At 43.5% G+C, this 26548-nt stretch overlaps 1 protein-coding gene across 1 annotated transcript in view; it reads left to right on the forward strand.

Moving 5' to 3' along the window:
* Window positions 1-23523: 23523 nt before the first annotated feature.
* si:ch1073-429i10.1 (delta(14)-sterol reductase TM7SF2) overlaps window positions 23524-26548 on the forward strand; it is a 68648-nt gene continuing 65623 nt past the window's right edge. Inside the window, exon 1 of the mRNA XM_039768078.1 lies at window positions 23524-23572. The gene's annotated coding sequence lies outside the window, so the exon portion shown is untranslated. The remainder of the gene's footprint in view (window positions 23573-26548) is intronic.

Here is a 26548-nt window from a genome sequence, read left to right on the forward strand (position 1 = left end):
GTAGTGTGATGGTCTGGGGTTGTTTTGCTGCTTCAGGACCTGGAAGGCTTGCTGTGATAGATGGAACCATGAATTCTACTGTCTACCAAAAATCCTGAAGGAGAATGTCCGGCCATCTGTTCATCAACTCAAACTGAAGCGATCTTGGGTGCTGCAACAGGACAATGACCCAAAACACACCAGCAAATCCACCTCTGAATGGCTGAAGAAAAACAAAATGAAGACTTTGGAGTGGCCTAGTCAAAGTCCTGACCTGAATCCAATTGAGATGCTATGGCATGACCTTAAAAAGGCGGTTCATGCTAGAAAACCCTCAAATAAAGCTGAATTACAACAATTCTGCAAAGATGAGTGTGCCAAAATTCCTCCAGGCTGTAAAAGACTCATTGCAAGTTATCATAAGCGCTTGATTGCAGTTATTGCTGCTAAGGGTGGCCCAACCAGTTATTAGGTTCAGGGGCAATTACTTTTTCACACAGGGCCATGTAGATTTGGATTTTTTTTTCTCCCTAAATAATAAAAACCATCAATTAAAAACTGCATTTTGTGTTTACTTGTGTTATATTTGACTAATGGTTAAATGTGTTTGATGATCAGAAACATTTTGTGTGACAAACATGCAAAAGAATAAGAAATCAGGAAGGGGGCAAATAGTTTTTCACACCACTGTATATATAAAGTTATGAGAAGGCCATGTTAAAGTAATGTGTTTTCAGCAGTGTTTTAAAGTGCTCCACTGTATCAGCCTGGTGAATTCCTATTGGCAGGCTATTCCAGATTTTAGGCGCATAACAGCAGAAGGCCACCCGCCTCACCACTTCTTTTAAGTTTAGCTCTTGGAATTCTAAGGAGACACTCATTTGAGGATCTGAGGTTACGATTTGGAATATAAGGTGTCAGACATTCTGATATATAAGATGGAGCGAGATTATTTAAGGCTTTATAAACCATAAACAGAATTTTAAAGTCAATCCTGAATGACACAGGTAACCAGTGTAGTGACATCAGAACTGGAGAAATGTGTTCGGATTTTCTTTTCCTAGTTAGGATTCTAGCAGCTCCATTCTGCACTCGTTGTAAATGATTTATGTCTTTTTTGGGAAGTCCTGAGAGGAGTGCGTTACAGTAATCTAGTCGACTGAAAACAAAAGCGTGAACTAATTAGAGGGGACTGGGTGGTCTCGTAGTCTGGAATCCCTACAGATTTTATTTTTTCTCCAGCCGTCTGGAGTTTTTTTTGTTTTTTCTGTCCCCCCTGGCCATTGAACCTTACTCTTATTCGATGTTAATTAATGTTGATTTATTTTGTTTTATAATTGTGTCTTTCATTTTTCTATTCTTTAATATGTAAAGCACTTTGAGCTACTGTTTGTATGAAAATGTGCTATAGAAATAAATGTTGTTGTTGTTATTTCTCAGCATCTTTCAATGATATAAGATGTCTAACTTTACTTATGTTTCTTAAGTGAAAAAATGCTGACCTAGTGATCTGATGAATATGCGATTTAAAATTCAGATTACAGTCAACAGTTACCCCTAAGCTTTTCACCTCCGTCTTGACTTTTAATCCTAATGTATCCAGTTTAATTCAAATAGTGACAGACGGGTATCGGCAAGAGTGACAGGGAAGGTCTACAGGACGGTAGTAAGACCAGCTATGTTATATGAGCTGGAGACGGTGGCACTGACCAGAAAGCAGGAGACAGAGCTGGAGGTGGCAGAGTTAAAGGTACTAAGATTGGCATTGGGTGTGACGAGGATGGACAGGATTAGAAATGAGGACATTAGAGGGTTAACTCAGGTGGGATGGTTGGGAGACAAAGTCAGAGAGGTGAGATTGCGTTGGTTTGGACATGTGCAGAGGAGAGATGCTGGGTATATTGGGAGAAGGATGCTAAGGATAGAGCTGCCAGGGAAGAGGAAAAGAGGAAGGTCTAAGAGAAGGTTTATGGATGTGGTGAGAGAAGACATGAAGGTGATGGGGGTGACAGAACAAGATGATGAGGACAGGAAGATATGGAAGAAGATGATCTGCTGTGGTAACCCCTAACAGGAGCAGCCGAAAGAAGAACAAGAAGTTTGTCAATTGAAACTTTGATTTTCAGATTGTGATTAGGCTTACAGTCATGGACAAAAGTTTTGAGAATGGCACAAATATTAATTTTCACAAAGCTTGCTGCCTCAGTTTTTATGATGGCAATTTGCAACTACTTGAGAATGTTATGAAGGGTGATCAGAGAGTCCCTCTTTGCCGTGAAAATGAACTGAAATCCCCCCAAAAAAAAACATTCCAGCCCAGCCACAAAAGGACCTACTGACATCATCTCAGTGATCCTCTCATTGACACTGGTGAGAGTATCGACAAGGACAAGGACTCTGTCATGCTGATCGAATTACAATAGAGAGGTGAAGAAGGCTTCAGGGCACCCAAGAAAGTCCAGCAAGCGCCAGAAGCGTCTCCTCAAGTTGATTCAGCTACGGGCACCAGAAGTGCAAAGCTTGCTCAGGAATGGCAGCAGGCAGGTGAGAGGGAGGTGAAGACTTTTGGAGGATGGCCTGGTGGGTGTCAAGAAGGGCAGCAAAGAAGCCAACAAAAACATCAGGGACAGTAGATAGATAGATACTTTATTAATCCCAAGGGGAAATTCACATAATCCAGCAGCAGTATACTCCATCCATCCATCCATTTTCTAACCCGCTGAATCCAAATACAGGGTCACGGGGGTCTGCTGGAGCCAATCCCAGCCAACACAGGGCACAAGGCAGGAACCAATCCTGGGCAGGGTGCCAACCCACCGCAGGACACACACAAACAAACCCACACACTAAGGACACATTAGGGCCAATTTAGAAACGCCAATCCACCTAACCTGCATGTCTTTGGATTGTGGTAGGAAACCGGAGCGCCCGGAGGAAACCCACGCAGACACGGGGAGAACATGCAAACTCCAGGCAGGGAGGACCCGGGAAGCGAACCCGGGTCTCCTAACTGCGAGGCAGCAGCGCTACCACTGCGCCACCGTGCCGCCCCTAGCAGTATACTGATATAAAAAAAAAAATATTAAATTAAAGAGTAATAAAAATGCATGTAAAAACAGACAATAACTTTGAGTAGTGTTAGCATTTACTCCCCCGGGTAGAATTGAAGAGTCGCATAGTGTGGGGTCTCCTCAGTCTGTCAGTGGAGCAGGATGGTGACAGCAGTCTGTCACTGAAGCTGCTCCTCCGTCTGGAGATGATCCTGTTCAGTGGATGCATTGGATTCTCCATGATTGGCAGGAGCCCGCTCAGTGCCCGTCGCTCTGCCACTGATGTCAAACTGTCCAGCTCCATGCCTACAATAGAGCCTGCCTTCCTTCCTCATCAGTTTGTCGAGGCGTGAGGCGTCCTTCTTCTTTATGCTGCCTCCCCAGCACACCACTGCGTAGAAGAGGGTGATTGCCACAACCGTCTGATAGAACATCTGCAGCATCTTATTGCAGATGTTGAAGGACGACACCCTTCTAAGGAAGTATAGTCGGCTCTGTCCTCTCTTACACAGAGCATCAGTATTGGCAGTCCAGTCCAATTTATCATCCAGCTGCACTCCCAGGTATTTATAGGTCTGCACAGTCACCTCTGATGATCACGGGGTCCATGTGGGGCTTGGGCCTCTTTAAATCCACCGCCAGTTCCTTGGTCTTGCTGGTGTTCAGGTGTAACTGATTGGACTGCTGAGGACTGCTGGGTTCAAGTCATTTTCTCTGATGAATCCACCTTTGATTGTTTGGGGCATCCGGAGAAGTAAAGGTGAGTGGCACTACCATCAGTCCTGTGTCACGCCAACAGTAAAGCATCCTGAGACCATTCATGTCAGCCAAGGCAGTGCAGGGCTCACTCACAGTTTGGCCTAAGAACACAGCCATGAGTGAAGAGTGGGACCAAAACATCCTTTGAGAGCAACTTCTACCAACCATCCAAGAACAGTTTGGTGACCAACAAGGCCTTTTCTAACAGGATGGAGCGCCGGGCCATAAGGCAAAAGTGAGAACTAAGTGGCTCGGGGAACAAAACATCAAAATTTGGGGTCCATAGCCAGGAAACTCCCCAGACCTTCATCCCATTGAGAACTTGTGGTCAATCCTCAAGAGGCGGGTGGACAAACAAAAACCCACCAATTCTGACAAACTCCAGGCATTGATTTTACAGGAATGGGCTGCTGCCATCAGTCAGGATTTTGCCCAGAAGTTGATTGCCAGCCTGCCAGGGTGAATTGAAAAAGAAAGAAGGGCCAACGCTGCAAATATTGACTCTTCGTGTCATTGTCAATAAGAGCCTTTGAAACTTCTGAAATGCTTGTAATTCTACTTCAGTACACCATAGAAACATCTGACAAAAAGATCTAAAAACACTGAAGCAGCAGACTTTGTGAAAATTAATATTTGTGTCATTCTCAAAACTTTTGGCCATGGCTGTATATAAAAGTGTGATTGAATCTTTTTGGTATGAACCTGAAACACCTCTTTACAATGTCTTCTTTTCCCGCTTCTTTCTTTAAAATGTCCTCTGTCTTTCCAAGATTGAACAAGCCCAATCCAGCATTATAAAATGGTAAGTGTGTATGTGTGCATCCACCCAGTTGCTATGTCTCTGTCATTCCTACAGGTGGTGCATCACAAACATTACCACTGCTTTTACAAATCCAATACCAAATGGCGTAGAACAGAGACATGTGCATTACATGGGGCACTGCAAGTGTTAACACTGAGGTCTACGTTTACTTAGATTGAAACCCAGCTTTGACTGATAATGCAGCTAGTCAAAGGATAAATGTCTTTGTCTGTGTGTCCATCCAGTCGCTATTTCTCTGTCATTCCAACAGATACTATACAATTTATTTTTCTATAGCACAAATTCACAAAAGGAGTACCACAATGGGCTTTAACAGGCCCTGTTTTTTTGACAGCCCCACCCCCCTCTTGACTCAAAACCCTTGTAGGGAAAAAAAATGGAAGAAACCTTGGGAAACGTAGTTCAAAGCGAGACCCCTTTCCAAGGTAGGTTGAGCGTTCAGTGGGTGGTACAGAAAAAGGGTAAATACAATTCACAGAACAGGACACAATAATCTTCAATCTACTGTGTACAGTGGAACCTCGGTTCATGACCATAATTCGTTCCAGAACTTTGGTCGTAAACCGAGTTGGTCGTGAACCGAAGCAGTTTCCCCCATAGGATTGTATGTAAATACAATTAATCTGTTCCAGACAGTACAAACTGTATGTAAATATATGTAAAGATTAAGCACAAATATAGTTAATTACACCATAGAATGCACAGTGTAATAGTAAACTAATGTAAAAACTTTGAATAACACTGACACAAAACACCCAGGCTCCCTGCTCAGCTATAGGAGCTGGCTCGCTCGCGCTCCCTCCCTCCCTCCCTCCCTCAGCTACAGGAGCAGGCTGGCTGACGCTCTCTCTCTGTAGCACGCGCACGCACACACACACACACCCTATCCTCCTAAACCCCCATCCCTGTCAGCTGCCCCCTCTCTCTCTGCGCTTGCTCGCTCGCGCTCTCTAATCTCTCTGTAGCACGTGCTCACGCAGCATTTTTTTTTAAAATGAGTTTTAAGCACAGCAGAAAAAAAACGAACATTAAAACAAATCGAAGTGCAGTGCATGCAAACACCAACTTCATAAGCAACCAGAAAAGAAAGATTGCAGGAGATCACGCTATTAAACTTAAAGCCTAATCGCTGTAAACACTGTTTTTAAAATGAGTTTTAAGCACAGCAGAAAAAAGGAACATTTGAAAAAAGATAAAAGTAACATTGCAACAAATCGCGTTATGAACTGAAAAATTAACTTTTGAAAAATCTGTAATACAAAAACCACCAAGAAAACTAACCTTGCATGAGTCGAGTTCTGGCATGAAGTGTTTTCCTTCAGGTGTTTTCTCTCTTGTGATTTCTTGGGTTTCTGGTGCTTTTAGCTGGTAGGAGTGAAAGCCTCATGCAGCCATTCCAAAAACAAACTCCTTGTGACCCAACCCTTCGTGTTTGCCCTCCACATTACTGGCAGTCTGGCTTTGTTTACATTATACTGCTTGAAAGCACGAGGGTTCTCCGATTGGTAAATAAGTAAACTGGTAAACAGTTTTTCCACCTCTTGTAATTTCTTTCTTTACTTCGATTTCAATTTTCTTCAAAACTTACTTCTGACCACTCTCCACTTGCTTAGAAGCCATAGTTAACTGCAAAAGCACACGAAATACTGTAGAGCACAAAGAGAGTGCACGTCTTATTGAAAACAATGAACAAGGAGCGGCTTTGCTTAAATGAAAAAGCATGGCAGCTCTCTTTCTCTCTCAGGCTGCCTTTTTGTGGGAGGGGGAGCTTGCACTACAGCCTACAGATAGGCAGGCAAACACGTGCAGCAATCTCCTCCTCCCCCTTCTCAGCAGGCACGTGCTCGCTCGCTCTCTCTCTCTCTCTTTCTCTCTCTCTTTCAGCTCAGCTTGCAGGCAGGCAAGGGAACCTGGCTTGTTCGTATACCGAGTGTGTGGTTGTGAACCGAGGCAAAAGTTTGGCGATCTTTTTGGTCGTGAACCGAGTTGTACGTGAACCGGGACGTTCGGGAACCGAGGTTCCACTGTACTAATAAAAGGCAAAGCCCTCACTCACTCACTCACTAACTCATCACGAATTCTCCAAGTTAGATGTAATAGAGAGATTGGAGTTCCCTAGAGACACCAGGACAGACACAGCATTGGGAAACTTTCAAGTGAGACATCTTAGATGTTAAAATGAACAGACCTCTCCAGGCTAAGATTCATTTAACAAGAGAGGAGAACAATGTCTAGTCAAGATCTGTTAATAAGATGGCCGTCCAACAGAGTCTTTGGAAGTTTCTGATGAGTTTTTCCATAAAACGTGGGTGTGTAGTCAGGTTGTCTGTGTCAGTCCAAGAGATGCAGGCAATCCTCATATCTGACCATAAAACTCTTGTCTCTATTTAAACATGTTTGTAGTATTAGGGTTGTTGTACTGTGTCAGCCATTAGGGATGGGGTGAAAAGTCAAGCAGAGTGACTCCTTTTATTGGCTAACTAGAAAGATTACAATATGCGAGCTTTCGAGGCAACTCAGGCCCCTTCTTCAGTCAAGATCCATAATTAGTATTCTTATTGCTTCATTGGTAAATGCAGGTTTCATTTCAGGTCCTGTCCCTACTGCCCTCAAAACTGCTGCAGTCACCCCAATCCTTACAAAACCTGACCTGGATCCTTCCTTTCTCTCCAGTTACAGGCCTCTCTCTAATCTCCCTTTTTTTGGCTTAGGTGATGGAACGCGTGGTTGCTACACAACTCCATGCTTTTCTTCTTGACAATACACTCTATGAACCTTTGCAGTCTGGCTTTTGTTCACAGCACAGCACTGAGACAGCTCTTCTCAGTGTACTCAATGATCTTCTCCGGTCTGCAGATTGCGGTTCCCTTCATATTCTCCTCCTTCTCGACTTAAGTGCAGCATTTGACACTGTTAACCATGAAATCCTCCTGTCGCGTCTCTCTGCTGTAGGCATCTCTGGCTTAGCCCTTCGATGGCTCACATCATATCTTTCTAATAGGCGACAGTTTGTCACACCCGGCCGATATACAGAAAATCCTCCACCTCACCTGTGTCGCATGGTGTCCCTTAGGGTTCAGTCCTTGAGCCATTACTTTTTCTACTTTGTATCCTTCCTTTGGGTCAGATTATTCGCAGACATGGCCTAATGCTGGCCACTATTATGCAGATGATATACGGTGTGACAAAGGCGCTATATAGCGCCCGACCTGGCACAGACTGACGCAGAGGCACGTGTAAAACACACAGGCTTTTTATTTTAGTCTTCACCCGTGGGCGCACATCTTCCCCGTGACAGTCCCAAAAGCACTAAAACAACACCAACATCTCTTCCACCTTGCACCACCACTCCTCCCAGGCAACCTCGTCCTCTTCCTCCCGATTCCGGCCCTTGAGTGGTAGAGGCTGGCTCGTTTTATAGCCCACCCGGAAGTGTTCCAGGTGTTTGACCTCCTGGTCCCAATTGATGACTCATCCAGCCGGGTTCTTGAGACTCGGCAGCACCCCCTAGCGGCCATCCCAGCTCCCAACCAGGCTGTGGAAGACTCCATCTCCCATGGAGCCAGGTGGGAGGCTGCCACCAAGCGTCCCGGGGGAGGTATTGAGCTGTTCAAAGTTGCTCCCCCGGAACATGCATAGCAGGGGCTTCCCGGCCGGGCATGGAACCCCAGCCGTCCATCACAACGGTTATATTTTAGTACAGACTCCCCTACAGATTCACCTCCCAGCACACTCACGGAATGCATCACTGATCTTAAGCTATGGATGGAAAATCACTTTCTCAAACTTAATGCCAATGAAACTGAAGTCCAAAACCCCAACTTTCTAAGGCATTCAGTTTCTCTCTTTCTGTTGATGGTCCACTTGTCAAAACTGCGCCTGTTGTCGGAAATCTTGGTGTTTTGTTTGATTCATCACGTAACTTTGAGTTACCCAATAGGTCTCTTTCCACACTTTTCATTCTCCGTAACATTGCCCGCCTCTGTCCATTTCTGTCCTTTAATGATGCTCAAACTCTGGGTCATCATTTCCTAATGTCTCATACTGATTACTGTAATTCCTTCTTCATTGGACTCCCTGCAAAATCTATTCAGAAGTTACAGTATATTCAGAACTCCGCAGCCAGAGTCCTCACCCACACAAAACGTTCTGCTCACATCTCCCCTGTTCTCTCCCAGCTTCACTGGTCACCTGGGTATCCTTCAAAAGGGCGACCTCAATCGGGTGCAGCGAATAAAGGCAAATTGTTACAGAAAATGTATTAGATTATTAGATTAGTTATCTACGAACGCCTTTATTCGTCGCGCCCAATTGAGGTCGCCCTTTTGAAGCTCGCCTTTTTGTGCGCGTCCTTATTGAAAGCTTCCGGTTACCTGTTCCATCAAGGATTAAATTCAAGATTCTGCTTCTCACCTTCAAAGCCCTACATAACCTTGCCCCCCTCTACCTCACTCAGGTCCTAACTCCTTACACTCCTTGTCGCTCTCTCAGGACCTCATGCAGTCATCTCCTTACCACGCACCAGACTCTCAGGTCCTTCAGTGCTATAGCACCTCAAATCTGGATCTCTCTTCCTCAGTCTCTCCGAGATTGCTCCTGTCTCTGCACCTTTAAATCTCAACTGAAAACTTTCCTCTTCTAGAAACTTTTGTCATCTGTGAAAGGCGCTCAGTAAATGTAACTCATTATTTTATTATTATTAAAACGTAATACAGAGACTGGAGTTCCCTGTGTTTATAAAGACACCAGGACAGAGACGACTTTGGAAAACCTTTACGTGAGACATCTTAGATGTAAAAAATGAATAGACCTCTCCAGGCTAAGATTCATTTAGCAAGATAGGAGAACAATTTCTGGTCAACTGCGGTGGGCTGGCGCCCTGCCCGGGGTTTGTTTCCTGCCTTGTGCCCTGTGTTGGCTGGGTTTGGCTCCATCAGACCCCCGTGACCCTGTAGTTAGGATATAGCGGGTTGGATAATGGATGGATGGATGTCTAGTCAAGATCTTAACTGTTTTAAGAAAGTCTTTGGAAGTTTTTCCATGCAATGTGGATCTGTGTAATATCTCTGCCTGAAGACGTTGCCTGAGTTGCCTCGAAAGTTCGCATATTGTCATCTTTTTAGTTAGCCAATAAAAGTTGTCATTTTGCTAGACGTCTCGCTTAATCTTCAATTCCACCCGGGGGAGTAAATGCGAACATTAATTTTATTTGAATTCTTTTAATTTTTATTACTATTTAATTTAATATTGTTTCTTTGTATCAGTATATTGCTGCTGGATTGTGTGAATTTCCCCTTGGGATTAATAAAGTATCTATCTATCTATCTATCTATCTATCTATCATATAGTGCCTTTCATCTATCTATCTATCTATCTATCTATCTATCTATCTATCTATCTATCTATCTATCTATCATATAGTGCCTTTCATCTATCTATCTATCTATCTAATCCCATGAGGAAATTGAAAGACTGATGATCAGCAAAGATGTAAAGAAGTACCCCCAAAACTACAAACTCATAACAGATTCAAATTAGGATTCAAAATGTTAGAAAGGAAAAGAAATGCATTACAGCAAACCAGACACAACTTTAAAAATGATCCCTGTTCACAAGTGTCGATGACCTGCTCTTTCCTGCCAGCCTTTTCTCAAATGTTCCCGTGTGGCATGCCATTCCAAGTTGTCACACAAAGTCCTCATTTATTCCCATTGTCACACACATGCGAGGCATGGAGGCAGCTAGAGGGCCTAAATAATAGTAGTACCACGCCAGACCATGGGGTGGCGAGCTGCATTGGCTTTATCTCTCCGTCCTCTGCAGACTTTCTCCAGGAAATCCCACTAGGCGTTGGCGCTATTGACGATGTCACTTCCCGTACCGCCGCTATCGATGACGTCACTCCCAGTCTCGCAGACGTCACTTCCGGCCATGGTGCTATGGCTGAAATCACTTCCAGTTCCTGTCCTGACGACATCACGGCCTTTAAGGCCACCATCTTATCAAACCAAAATCAGTACTGCTTTGGACTTCAACTTGAACACAACTCATCAAAATGAGCCTTTTGCAGCCAGGGCACAACATATGGGTGGCTGCCCCAAACCTTTTGTTGATGTACTCGTGTCTTTTTTGTTACATCATGCTTTGTATTGTTGTCCTGTCTTGGCTGATATTCGCTTGCCTACGTTAGAAGACGAGTGACGAGAGAAGGCCATTCTTCCCAACAAGCCCATCCACCCTATTCACCGAGCTTATCTCAGTCATTTATTCCGTATGTCTGTGATTCTTCGTGCAAAATATGCGCATAAGTTTCCAACTATGTCCCTGTGCCCATGTTGAAGATTCGATTTTAAAGTAATGTCTGGGGGGTATCCTTCAATAAGGGCGCATAAATAAAGGCGAGCTTCAAAAGGGCGACCTCAATTGGGTGCAGCAAATAAACGCAACAAAATTATTACAGAAAATTTATTAGATAAAGGCAACGATCGAACGTATAAAAAGGCGAAACCAAGAATATTAAAACATCCAATTAATTAATGCATGAACTTCTAACGAACTATTTCTAATCCTATATTCAGTGCATTTCCAGATGTGTTTTCCGTTGATAGTTTTCTCCTTTCTGAATGTGTAGCCTTCGACTACGAGTAGATCTGCACCTTTGTTGCTCTTCACATATTCCAGAGCCATTTGAACTAAATTATCTACGAATGCCTTTATTCGCCGGGCTCAATTGAGGTCGCCCTTTTGAAGCACGCCTTTTTGTGCATGCCCTTGTCAAATAGAGACATGTCTGGGGTCCGCTGTACTAATTTCGTTCAGAATTTTAAACACCACGGTGAAGAAAAAAAAAAAAAACTATATGTTGAGAAAGAAGTCAACATTTCCACTTTATTCTCAACATTTCCACTTTAACTTCGACAGTCTTGGGATCCTGGTTGGCAAACATCAAACCCACGGCAGACACACGGTCCAGTCCCACCTTCTGGAAATGACCATCGATCTGCCGCAGTCAGGTGTCACGTGGGCGTCCCCTTGGCCTGCTCCAGCCGCATAACGACGAAGTGAAAGCAGATCTGCACAAAGTGGTCTGAATGATTTACAGATATGAAGCACAATAGCTGTTAACTTGGTTTCTCTAAGCAGAATAAGGGTTTTACTGTGAATGAAGCAGCACTGAGTGCACGGAGCTACTCCAAGGGTTACTGTGAGAAACAAGAAAAGATTGGGAGACAATAACACAAGGCGAGAATTCTAGTTTGGAGCAGGCCGGGTTGAAATTGGGAGATGAAATCTGAGCAAATGTCGCACCGGGGCAAAGCATAGACATCAAAGTCAAGAGGAAAACCTGAAGCGAAACCTAACCTAACCTAACCTAACGAAGAGGAGTTTAGTTAGGGGCCTTGCAAACACCACTTCTTGTACATTCTTCCTGTTTTGTACCAGTAATGGAGGTCACTCACTTTTTCAATGGCTCTATGATCTGGGATTGGGAGGTAAGTACTGATGTCCCAGAACCTGCTTTAATTAAAGAAACACGTTACTTCATTTTATTTTAAAATTTTTGCAGCATTCTTGCATGTAGATGTTAAAACTGAAACTGCATTTTTAACTCTTTGAGACCTGAATATTTTTTCCAAAAACTCGGTGTTCTGAAAAGCACACAAAGCAATGGTTTCACACATAGATCAACATAAAATATCTGTTACTACGTGCAGTGGTTGCTGTTGGCGCATGTTTGGCATCTCTGGTGGCAGTGGCTATGCAGGGGCACCACAAGGGTTAGCAGGAATGCACGGTGGGCTGGATGTCTTCATGCAGCAGGAGGGTGGCAGTGGCAGTGTGACGCAATATGTGGTAGTCCTCCATGGCGAACGCTCCTGTAGGTGTATCAGCTACGTAAAAGTGTTCAGCACCACGATCAGCTGGGGACCAATCAGATGAGGCTGGTACCTCACTTTCGTTTTTAAATATCCATCTCCGGATCACTTGCATCAAACTCAGAGTCCGATAAGTCAGAGTCCTATTCAACGGACTATTATGTAAAACGTCCATGGAGTATCTCGTTTGCAAATTTGCTTTGGTCTCTCGCCAGATGTCGGTGCCATTTTAGAGATTGTTTGCTCTTTGCTTCTCATGCACATGTAAGGAATTGAGGTCAAATCAACAAAGCTATGTAACTTTACTTCTAGCAAAGCGAGTCAAACTAAAATGTAAGGGCGAGTTTTGTTGCAGTTTACAGCTGATTACCGTCCTCTAGCCCTGAATTTTGACAAAAGTCGACATCAACCCTGAAAGAGTTAATTTATCTTATTTTTTGCAGAAGATACCTCCCATACACTTATTACATAAATAAAAAAAAATCAACCCTATCATTTTTAGACCCACTTCATTAATAATTAAGATGCTGGGGCCAGTCTTAGCAGCATCAGCCATAGGGCAGTAGAAGGCATGACTCCAAGTTCATGTTACTACTCACTAGAGCACCAATCACTTCAAATGCAATCCAAATGCTCCTGCTGATTATATATATATATACAGTGTATATATATATATATATATATATATATATATATATATATATATATATATATATATATATATATATACAGTCAACCCTCATTTATCACGGTTAATCTGTTCCAGACTCTGCCACGACAAATGAATAAATCAAATATTTTCGCAGTTAGAGAATAGAAAACCTGTTTACGACCTTCTAAATACGTTTCTTAACATTATTAGAGCCCTCTAGACATGAAAGAACACCCTTTAGTCAAAAGTTTAAACTGTGCTCCACGACAAGACAGAGATGGCAGTTGTTTCTCACAATTAAAAGAATGCAAACATATCTTGCTCTTCAAAGGAGTGTGCGTCAGGAGCAGAGAATGTCAGAGAGGGAGAGACAAGCAAACAATCAAAAATCAATACGGCTGTTGGGCTTTTAAGTATGCGAGGCACTGCCGGACAAAGCAGCTACAAGGAAGGCAGCAATGTGAAGGTAGTCTTTCAGCATTTTTTAGAGAAGCATCCGTATCTTCTAAGCAAACAGCCTCTGTGCAAACAGCCCCTCCGTCAGGAGCAGAGAATGTCAGAGAGAGTGAGAGAGAGAAAAGCAAACAATCAAAAATCAATATGGGCTGTTAGAGCTTTGAAGTGTGTGAAGCACCGTGTGGGAAGCATATCGTATATCGAGGAGTTTTATTTAATACGTAATACGTGCTCTGATTGGGTAGCTTCTCAGCTATCCGCCAATAGCGTCCCTTGTATAAAATCAACTGGGCAAACAAACTGAGGAAGCATGTATCATAAATTAAAAGACCCATTGTCCACAGAAATCCGCGAACCAGCAAAAAATCTGTGATATATATTTAGATATGCTTACATTTAAAATTCGCGATAGAGTGAAGCCGCGAAAGTCAAAGCGCAATATAGCCAGGGATCACTATATATATATATATATATATATATATATATATATAGTGAAGGATGGCCGGCCAATACCCCCAAGCCACCAGATGGAGCCCTCCTTGCAGCATGGAGGTCCCCAGAAGACCAGCAGGGCATTATGGACAATGTGGTTTTTATGCACAACCCTGCTGGATGCCATGGGGGCCACAAGAGGGAGCTGCAGGGAGGACCGAGGACTTCTTTGTGCCCTATGACCGGAAGTTCGTCATAGGAAGAGCGACGGCTTCGGGTTGAAGAGAAGAGCTTTTACCTGACCCGGAAGTGATTGAGGATCACATGGACTGGGGATTGAGAACACTTCTGGGTCAGGGATTATAAAAGGACTGTGGGAGCTCCCAGACGGCGAGCTGAGCTGGGTGGAAGGGTGGCAACACGTCTGGGAGCTGGAGGATTGGTTATTTGTGTATTTGTGATTAGTATTAGTGATTTATATGAGTATTGTGGAGGAGAGTGTGCTTTGTACACTGTGGCGAATTAATAAAGTCAACTTGAGGACTTTTACCTGGTGTTTCGAGTCGTGGACAGGGGTTCAAGGGAGCGAGAGCGCCCCCTATCTATCACTATATATATATATATATATATATATATATTCATGGCATTCGATTCGTAGTCTGAATCACAATCTGATTGTATGGGTGGTTACCTACCAGGTAACGCTTGTGGTTGGTTTGCAAGTCAGCAAGCATCCGCCACGGGCCTTCTTCAGTTGTGAGAAGCAGATCATAGAATGTTGCATAGTACGTGTCGTGTACTCTTTGCATTATTTGACAGTAAAACTATGCAACATTCTATGAATATATATATACAGTATATGCTAGGGGTCTTCGCCCCCTGCTTGCTTCGCTCGCCAACCCCCGTTTTTGTTTTTCCGGATACACACTTTTAAGATTTTTTTTTCTTTGAATTGTTGCTATTTCATTAGTTTCACTTTTATTTCAGAACTTCTGTAAAAACAATATTTGGAATCTTTCGAGTCCCAACGTGCTGAATCTTTTTAATGAGGTCAGTGAGACACGTGTTTAATGACTTTGTACCGTAATTCAGGATCGGTTTCTCTGTTTGGAATTTCAGCACAGACAAAACGATCTTCATCATCAGCAGTTAATCATTTTTTTTGCAAAGTGACCAATAAATGCATGTGAGGTAAACTCCGTTTTTAAAATTCTCTGACTTAAACTTCAAAGCCTTGGGATATTTCCATACTTCTGACATATCATCTGTGTCCATATATTCGATCTTTATTCACCTTTTCATTATTTCTCCGAGTAATAATTTCTCTTTCTTTGTGCTAATGCGACGTTTACTTTCCTTGTTTTTTTGACCCTGTCGTTTTTTTCTGCTTTCATATTCTGTATCTTGCTCTGCATGTGTTTTGCGCCTACGTTTTTTTTTTGAGTCTTTTGAATTCCAGTTTTCATGATCTCTAACCTGCTCTGCATATGTTTGTTTCACTTTGTTTTCTACTCTTTGTCTTTTATTTCTGACCTCACTTTGTCCTGCTTTTTTTTTTTAATAACACCTGGTCCGTAGTGATTATTTTCCCTTTTTCGAGTAATAATTTCTGTTTGTTTGCGCTCCTGCGATCTTTACTTTAATTTTTTATACTTTCTAATTTTCCTACTTTCATATTCTTTAACTTTCTCCACATGTGTATCGTGGCAACATTTTTTTTTTTGAGCCTTTTGAACTCCACTGCTTTCCTAATCTCTAACCTGCTCTGCATGTGTATAGCGCCAACGTTTGTGAACGTCTTTATAAAGTTCTACTTTGTCTTTTACTCTTTGTCTTTTAATTCTGATCTCGATTGGCCATACTTTTTTTTTAATTCCACTTGTTCCAGGCTGATAATTACTTTCCATATTTTCTGAATTTGCACCTCGATTATTCTTTTTCTTTTTTTTTCTCTCTAACGCTTTTGAGTCTCTTTTCTCCGCGCTGCTTTCTTCTTCACTTAGTTGTCTACGTTTCATTTATAATGTATTGTCCTTATACGCTTTATATGCACTGAGAGCCCTGGATTTGTGAGTGTTCAAATCCAAAACACGACTGAGTGTGTGGCTGCCCGTGATCTTATTTGATTGTAAGTAGGGCGTGTCTTGCAAGAATCCCATGTTCTACGTCACCGCGAGGCGGTCCTGAGTCAATCTCTTGGCACAAAGTCTCATGTTTAAGGTCCCCGCGAGACGCTCCGTGGCCAATCTCTTTAGTCTTGCGGGTCTTTCATGTGAAGATCACGTCTTGTCGACCTACTGTTTTTCTCCAGAATTTTTTTTAGAATATATATATATATATATATATATATATAGTATATTTAAACTTCTTCTGGGTTTTCATTTATTACAAAGGCTGCTTCTTCTTGTTAAAGCATCACTTAATAACCTGACTGTCTCATCTACCAATTTGGTACTAATTAAAAATATTTTAGTTCTGTGCAGTTATTCTGTGGTTGGTCCAGGAAAGTGCAGTCAATAAGTAGCGAGGACTCAAAATAAAATTCACGTACCTGCCTTATTTAGTACTATGGGCCTCATATGGGCTTTCCCTGAAATGTAACTTGCAAAATGTGTTCTTTCTGGAGCCCTGGAGACACTCTGTTATTCTTCATCTTTCTTTTCTTTTCGTAGATCATTTGCAGTGCAAAGTTTAACAGAAAGAGTGGCAAGTTTAACAGATTCTGAGGTTTACTCACAAAAAATATATATGTATTTTGCAATTTCTGATAAGAAGAAGAGAAATGTGCAGAGTCTCTCTTCACCAACAGACACCCCACAGCCTCTGGACCCGATGACCTTGCTCAATGCCCACTCCATATAAGCTGGAGAAGACAGACAGACAAACAGACCAACGATGTCCAGGACACAGACGTTTATTATTCTTTGGCACAGCACAAAGCACAAACCCCAATAAAGCTCAGTCCTTTCTTCTTTTCTCCGACCGCCTCTACTCCTCTCCCACAAGCTCGGTCTTCTTCCTCCCGACTCCAGCTCCCTTGCTGAAATGAGGCGGCCTCTTTTATACCGAACCCAGAAGTGCTCCAGGTGCTCCTCGATCAAGTTCCGGCACCACTTCTGGAGACCACGGCTCTGGAAATGTCCAGGCGCCCCCTGGTGGTGGTCATGGGCCCGTGCAGAGCTGAACTTCTAAGCTCCAGTCCCGTGGCCCCGATGTGAACCAGAGGGGGCTGCCCTCTCGTGTCCCGGGGGAGGTACTGCTGGTGATATGTCCACTCCCCCGGTCCTCTCCTCAAAAGGGTGTCTCGGCCGGGGAAAGTCCTCAGCCATCTATCACAAAGCACTGAGCAGAGTAGGAACAAAAACAGACCCCTGACAAACCCCAGAATCAACTGGGATAAAACACAGAGGGTCTGCCTCCACCCTGCACAACACTCACAGTGCCAGTGTACAGTCACAAGCCCAGACCCTCAGACTCCTCGCTCAGCCTCTCGGGTGCCCCAATCAGAGCCTCCATTGACTCCGTGAAGATCATAGCATTGTCAGCAAAGTCAAGATCAGTGAATCTTTCTTCACCAACAGATGCCCACCAGCTGCTGGACCCCATGACTCTGCCCAACACCCAGTCCATGCAAGCGCTAAACAGAGTCGGAGCAAAAGCAGACCCCTGACGAACCCCAGAATCAACTGGGATAAAACACAGAGGGTCTGCCTCCACTCGGCACAGCACTCACAGTACTTGTGGACAGGCCGGCCGAGATTGATCGAGCTGCCCTGTGGCAGATAAAGCTCAACATCTCAAAAAGTAATACTTAATTGGCATTTAACTACTCAGGATGCCAGTTTGCATAGAAAATGTGTAGTAGGTGCCACGCAATGCCTAAATATCAGTTAAACAAAATGTCTTTGGTGTCTCAGTTTAAGTGTCAGTATAATTAAGTAATGTCATCTTACACATATTATATTGGAAGCAGATGTAATGTAGGAATAAATCAGCCATGATTTTTTTTGCAGCCTTTGTTGATTTTCATAAAACATTCAACTTAGTTGATCGAGCTTCCCTGTGGTGAATAAAGGAGAAATTAGCAGGGCTATGTATGAAGTAAATCTCAGGTTGGGGCAGGTCAGGTCAGGTTGGGGGGCATGCACTGGTACAGCATGTTGCCGCACCCACCACACGACGAAACAACTCGAGATCCTGGTTGGCAACCCCCCAGGCAGACACGTGGTCCAGTCCCACCCTCTGGAAATGACCATGTACTGTATCTTCTGCAGCCAGGTGGTATATCAGCATCCCCTTGGCCTGGTCCAACTGCCTGTGTCCTCAATAATGATGACCCTCGGGGGAATCACGCCACATGGCCATAGTGCCGTAACTGACGCTCCCTCACAATGCAGGTAATGTGCTTCATTCGGGACTCCATGAGCAACACAAAGTCAAACCAGCGATACCCAAGGATTCTCCGAAGAGACACAGTACCAAAGGAGTTCAGTCTTCTTTTCAGGTCACTGGATAGTGTCCATGTCTCACAAACAGGAAGCACCAGAACTCTAAAAACTTGGACCTTTGTCCTTTAGCAGAGATATCGGGAGTGCCGCACACCCCTTTCCAGCGACCTCATGACCCCCCATGCTCCCCCAATCCGTCTACTGACTTCATAGGAAGAGTCACCAGAGAAATGAATGTCACTGCCGAGGTAAGTAAACCTCTCAACAAGGTCGACACTCTCTCCGCAGACAGACACACTGCTGATGGCTGTGCCCAAGAGATCATTAAAGGCCCAGATCTTTGGGTTTTATCAGGACCCTCAGACTCCTCACTCTGTCTCTCGAGATCCCCGAGTCTCTTCTCCTCCTTCTTCTTTCGGCTGCTCCCATTAGGGGTAGCCACAGCGGATCATCTTTTTCCGTATCTTCCTGTCCTCTACATCTTGTTCTGTTACACCCATCACCTGCATGTCCTGTCTCACCACATCCATAAACCTTCCTCTTTTCCTCTTCCCTGGCAGCTCTATCCTTAGCATCATTCTCCCAATATACCCAGCATCTCTCCTCTGCACATGTCTAAACCAACACAATCTCGCCTCTCTGACTGTCTACCAATCGTCCAACTTGAGTTGACCCTCTAATGTCCTCATTTTTAATCCTGTCCATCCTCATCACACCCAATGCAATCTTAACATCTTTAACTCTGCCACCTCCAGCTCTGTCTCCTGCCTTCTGGTCAGTGCCACCGTCTCCAGCTCATATAACATAGCTGGTCTCACTACCGTCCTGTATATCTTCCCTTTCACTCTTGCTGATATCCATCTGTCACAAATCACTCCTGTCACTCTTCTCCACCCTGCCTGCACTCTCTTCTTCACTTCTCTTCCACAATCCCCATTACTCTGTACTGTTGATCCCAAGTATTTAAACCCATCCACCTTCACCAACTCTACTCCCTCATCCTCACCATTCCGCTGACCTCCCTCTCATTCAAACACGTATTCTGTTTTGTTCCTACTGACCTTCATTCCTCTCATCTCTAGAGCAGATCTCCACCTCTCCAGGGTCTCCTCAACCTGCTCCCTACTCTCATTACAGATCACAATGTCATCAGCAATCATCACAGTCCACGGGGACTCCTGTCAAATCTCGTCAGCCTGTCCATCACCAAATAAGAAAGGGCTTATAGCCGATCCCTGATGTAATCCCATCTCTGTCACTCCTACCACAGACCTCACCACTGTCACACTTCCCTCGTACATATCCTGCACAACTCTTACGTACTTCTCTGCCACTCCCAACTTCCTCATACAATACCACAGCTCCTCTCCATGCACCCTGCCATGTGCTTTCTCCAGGTCCTCAAAGACACAATGCAACTCCTTCTGGCCTTCTCTAAACTTCTCCATCAACATCCTCAGTGCAAACATTGCATCTGTGGTGCTCTTTCTTGGCATGAAACCATACTGCTGGTCACTAATCATCACTTCAAGTCTTAACCGAGCTTCCACTACTCTTTCCCATAACTTCATGCTGTGGCTCATCAATTTTATCCCCCTGTAGTTATTACTTAGTTATTGCGGATCCCCCTTATTCTTAAAAATGTAAACAAATAAAAAAACTTTATGCAGCTCCTACAGAACTAAATACTTAAATACTTTAAATGTGATTCCCTTAGAACATCTACACTCTTAAAAATCAAAGTTCTAAAATGGCCTTTTATTGGCTTGTGTGGTCTCCTGTAGATCCATTCCTTGATAAAGTTTTCTTCATTCAGGGGTAAAGTTCTTTCATACGAAGTTGGTTCTGTGGACTTTGGAAAGTCCTAACAGGTGGACTTAACAGAAATCTCTCCTATCCTATCCTCTGAAGCCCCCCTCTCCCAACACCATTAATGGGGTCTCATTATTTAGTGACCTCAGCTGTCCCCCTGCTGTGGTGGACTACTGGCTGTACGTTCTTGCTCTGTTTTATCCCACTAGTCAACTCAACATTAAAGATTTCCATTGTGTCCTCATATTAGGAATCTTTCCAAAATTCAAAGAACCAACTTCATACGCAAAGAACTCTTCTGAGAGTGAAATGGTGCCTGGTCTGGCAGGGGTTGTCTAAGAAGCCACGCAACCCAGTAAAGTGCCATTTCAAACCCGCCATTTTTAAGAGAGAACATACAACGCTGACTGAGGGGCATCACTACGGGGCCAGGAAACAAATCTTACATAGCCATGTCAGAAGAGCTGGTGGCACCCCATGATCCTGTCTTGCCCCCGGATGACAATGTGACTGAATTTTGCTCCTGTCGTAAGTGGAATTAATTTAAACGGGTCCAACCAATGTGGCTGTAGGTTCTTATAGTCTCATCCTGATCTCAAATTGAGACTAGAAATAAAACACGCTGTTGGGTAACGGCGAGTCTGACTGATAACTTGCATGGATGAAGCTTATTCGAGTTGAGAAACTTCATGGGACCAGACAATGATAATGATGATGAAGATATATGCATGGCTTTGTAGTGCAGGTCTCAAGGAGGAAACCTAAAGCCACATCATATCTGCTGAAGATCAGGCATTGAACACCCAGCACAACCAGAACTATATCATTGGCACACCAGTTAACAACAACAACAACAACAACAACATTTATTTATATAGCACATTTTCATACAAAATATGTAGCTCAAAGTGCTTTACAAAATGAAGAATAGAAAAATATAAGAAACACAATACAAAATAAGTCAACATTAATTAACATAGAATAAGTAAGGTCCGATGGCCAGGGTGGACAGAAAAAACAAACAAAAAAAAACTCCAGACGGCTGGAGAAAAAAAATAAAATCTGCAGGGATTCCAGACCAAGAGACCGCCCAGTCCCCTCTGGGCAATCTACCAGTTAACAGCAAATACCATCTGTGTGATGAAGCGGAGAAGACCAACAGCCACATAGCGTCCAGATTCCATGTATCCCCGAAGAAGTATCTTAACTGTCACAATAAGGTCATTATATGTACCTGCGTGGGACACTGTGCCAACAGCTGGGTGTTCTGACTATGAGAAAGTGTTACCAGCATAAACCAGGCATGGTGGTTGACAGTGGTGATTGTGCCATCATGTGGGACAAGACCATTCCCACAGTCAATAGGTCTGACATCATGTTCCATGACAAGAAGACCACGTCGCCTGTCTTCATCGATGTGACAATCCCGGATGACAACAATAATCTCAGCAAGGAGGCAGAGAAGATCATCAAGTATAAAGACCAAGAGATTGATGTCAGACGCATGCGGAACACGAGGACAAGAGTGGGAACCATCAAGACTGGGTTTCAAGCGCAGCTGAACAAACCCCAGAAAATGGCTGACCTCAGCACTAAACGCATTCATAGACAAGTCCTCAGCTGAACATCAAGCTGAGTCCAAAGCCGGTGTGGTCAGCCTGACCTCTGAAAAACGCAGCATTGTATGTTAGTGCGCTGAGAGGAGGGTTATGATGATAATAATAGAATTATTATTATTATTATTATTATTATTATTATTATTATTGTTGTTGTTGTTGTTTTCCGTCGTGAATGTTAATCAGTCTTGACCACTCCCCTCCACACCGCTCGCCCAATCATTACTCTTACTGCACACATTCTCTCTCCGTCCCACCACGTGACACTTGCAGCGCTACAGTCGGGTATAATGGCAAAGCAGAAAAGCACATTATCTATTCAAGAACGTCAAATTTTAGATCGCGACAGAAAAACAACAGCAAGTGCTGATAATGAAAGTCGAAAGAAAATGAACAAAAAAGAGCAGCATTAAATAAAAATGAAGAATACAGAGAATCGTTCAATAAACGAGAGAGAAAAACATACCGAACAATATGCGAACAGAAATACAAGAAAGCAACGTTTATAGAATGTAACTTAAAAGATAAAATAATTCATAATATTGTTTTTGACGAGGCGTTAATGTCATTTAACTTTTTACATACTTTTTATTACGTTTTACTCTTTTACGTCTTTTATTTTTTTACTTTTTACAATGTTTTATTAGTCATGTGTATTTAAAATAGACTGTTGTTGTGAAATACTCATGTAACTGATTTTCTATCTTTGATAACTAAGGACCAAACCGTCTTCCTTCCGTGACCCGCATTCTGTTCTACATTCTATCGCTTGAAATACAATGGCTTTCTCAAACTGATGGGTGCCCTGACGCTCTTCGAGCAGCTTAGCCGCGACACCCGAGCGAAGCGAGCAGGGCGCGGAGCCAATAATAATAATAATAATAATAATAATGGTGGCGCAGTTGGTAGCGCTGCTGCCGCACAGTTAGGAGACCCAGGTTCGCCTCCCGGGTCCTCCCTGTGTTGAGTTTGCATGTTCTCCCGATGTGGATTTCCTCCCACAGTCGAAGATTGGCTTACATTTTTTGCGCAGAGACATGCAGGTTATGTGCTTTGGCGTTCCGAATTTGTCCCAGTGTGCGCGTGCGCGCGCTCTGCCCGGGGTTTGTTTCTTGCCTTGCACTGGGATTGGCTCCAGCAGACCCCTTGACCCTGTAGTTAGGAAATAGCGGGTTGGATAATGGATGGATTAATAATATAATAATGCATTACATTTATATAGCGCTTTTCTCACGCCTGCCGTTCTAATGGGATGTTGGTGCGACTGGTATGCTTGTTGATCCGCGTGTTTCTTTGGGTAAGGAAGTCTAAGGTGCGCCATGGTTGCCCTTCCACAAGCCGATATGCAAAAAAAAATGAATGAGAAGAAAAGAAACGAGGAAATAAACGAAACGTTTCCATCGTTCGCTCGCTTGCACTTAAGTAAACTACTCTTAGGGGCCGTTGCGGTTCAGTTTGCCAAACTGCCACACGAAATCCATCCATCATGTGGCAATACACCATCATACACAGAGAGAGAGAGAAAGAAAAAACAAAAAGTCATTTGCGTAACCTTCAGGAAACGGGGCGCTCTTTATAGCTGGCCGTTTTTCTGCACGGGTGGCCGTTTCAGACCGCGAACGAGAAACTGAACATCTGCAGGAAGAAGCCAGCGACGTGCCGGCACAGGTACCTGTTTAACTTGATACTCTACATTGCAGTATGTAATTCACATGTGGTCTATTTCGCGAAAATATTAAGTGTAATACTCAGAGATAAAATAACAAATTCAAGGCAGAACTGAAGGGCAATTAAAAGAGACGATTCTTAACATGGGCGGTATGGTGGCGCAGTAGTCAGCGGGACTTCCTCACACACACAATATTAGTTAAATAAATTTAATTCAGTCATGGACAGTGATTCCACACAATTCATTTGAGTAGTATTAAAATTAAATACTCTTTTTAGTAGATGCAGTGTTCAGAAAACACAACATATAAGATAAATAAACTAAATGTGTACAGTTAAAGTAACCGAATCCATTTCATTAAATTTAAATTACATATGTTTATTAAACACTTTTTTTAGTTGAGGGTTCATATTTTTGATAAGTCACTCCAATTGAACTCTGCTCTACTCTATATGAATGAAAATGTAGACAGCGGTTCAAACTAATAAAAGCATTGACCACAAAAGGTTGAGTGAGCGTGAAGTGGTTCATTTATTACCTCATGGAGTAAGCAAGTTCGATTTTGGATGATTGTATTTTTCAAGTTATCTTAGTATTAATTACGTCTTTGTCTTGCGGAAACAAAGAAAGTGATGCTTTTCTGATGTAGGGTGGACGACGTGAATCGAAAGAAGTCTCATAAATCGGCATCCACAGCCGCACAAAACCGCAAGGCATTTGGAGGAAAAAGTCTTTGACATTCTTTTCGAGAATACAAAGGTGTGGAGATCCATTGGATCAAAAGGGATGGTTCTTTATGCCAAATATCATCCATCCATTATCCAACCCGCTATATCCTACCTACAGGGTCACAGGGGTCTGCTGGAGCCAATCCCATCCAACACGGGGCGCAAGGCAGGAAACAAACCCCGGGCAGAGCGCCAGCCCACCGCAGGGCACACACACACCCAGACACCAAGCACACACTAGGGACAATTTAGAATCGCCAATGCACCTAACCTGCATGTCTTTGGACTCTGGGAGGAAACCCACGCAGACACGGGGAGAACATGCAAACTCCACGCAGGGAGGACTCGGGAAGCGAACCCGGGTTTCCTAACTCCTACCCCGCCCGCAAAATATCATACTTTATGCAAATATGAAACTTGATTATTCTAGGTTAAATCATTTAATTTGACTGTGTGTCCGTAGACCTAAAATATTGTCACCTTAAAAGTACTGTAAAATTATGGAGACCACAGCTGTCAGTAAGGTAAATGAAACTTTTTTTTTTTTTTACAGTGAGGAAAATGGGAATACCATGTTTTGAGGATTAGAAAAGTGTTACTTTTGAGTAAGAATAACATAAAATAAGTGAGTAATGACAACAGTCCCTGAGACGGATTGTACTTCTATTGAAAAAAAATCGGATTGCTTTGATTCAACGTAAATTAATTGTTTTAGTGTGACATCAAACAAATTTAAATCAATGTAACGAGAAAGAGTTAAGAAACATTTAACATGTTGGCCAGTCATTTTCTAACCCGTTTAGTCCTGGACAGGGTGGTAGGGGTCCGCTGGAGCCTATTCCAGCTAGTACGGGGGACAAGGCAGGAACAAACCCTGGACAGGACGCCTTTCCATCGCAGGGCAAACACACACACAGGGGCCGATTTAGTGTCGCCAATTCACCCAACCTGCATGTCTTTGGACTGTGGGAGGAAACCTTCACAGACACGGGGAGAACATGCAAACTCCACGCAGGGAGGACACGGGACGCGAACCCTGGTATAGCGCAACCGAGGTAGCAGCACGACGAATACGCCACCCTGTCTCGCCTTAACATATCAGTAGACAATTATTTTTACATTAAAGTATCTTACATAAACTGAACATTCCCAATAGTTCTTTTTTTAATGCACGGTGTAGCGTCCTATACTTGGAACCCCGCGGATGGTTGCTTTGTTTGTTGTTTGCACGGTTCCCCTAATTGTTTGTGTTTGTGAGATTCTGTTGTGCCGTGTTGGAATTTGCATTTCGAAGTGTAACAATAATACAATGTAACCGTCCATCCATCCAACCCAAAGTCAGGGTCACGGGGGTCTGCTGGAGCCTATCCCAGCCAACAAACCCTGGCCCACCGCAGGACACACACACACTGGGGACAATTTAGAACCATCAATGCACCTAACCTGCATGTCTTTGGACTGTGGGAGGAAACCGGAGTACCTGGAGGACCAGGGAAACGAACCCGGGTCTCCAAACTGCGAGCCAGCATGCAGCGCTACCCACTGCGCCACACAAATGTAACTGTAAACTCTAAAATGATTAACTGGAACTGATGACACGATTTTACCGATGTCACTTTTCCGGACTGTGAAACGATAAAAACCCGTAAAATGTCCTAATTGGGCATGCGCGGTTTTTAAAACGCGCACCGGTAGTTTACAGAAAACTGAAATTAATTTGAAATACCGAAAAAGAGAGAAAAACAAACAAATAAATACATTTTAAAAATGGCGAACTATTAAAGGTTACACAACTACGCAACTACACAACGAAAGACTAGCAGTTCTGGGAAAATAAATCCAGCAAAACATTCGTGTGTTTCATGACGCAGTCGGCTGATCCAACAAAGGTAAGAAAAGATGAAAGATTTCAGGGGGCAAAACTGTCTGACCACACGGCAATCTTAAATCAGCCTTTTCGAAAAGCTCCGTTATCCCCGTCCATACACACTCGGCGACGGGTGTTCTCAGATGTGCACACTTTGGAGAGAGTTTTTGAAAAGATTTCGAAAAATTCCAGAAAGAAAAGATTCGTTTTTAAATTGGTGTATGCTAGTCTGGGCGGCACGGGTTCACTTCCCGGGTCCTCCCTGCGTGGAGTTTGCATGTTCTCCCCTGCGTGGGTTTCCTCCGGGCGCTCCGGTTTCCTCCCACAATCCAAAGACATGCAGGTTAGGTGGATTGGCGATTCTAAATTGGCCCTAGGGT

Source organism: Polypterus senegalus, chromosome 11 (genome assembly GCF_016835505.1).
Source record: "Polypterus senegalus isolate Bchr_013 chromosome 11, ASM1683550v1, whole genome shotgun sequence".
Lineage (NCBI taxonomy): Eukaryota > Metazoa > Chordata > Cladistia > Polypteriformes > Polypteridae > Polypterus > Polypterus senegalus.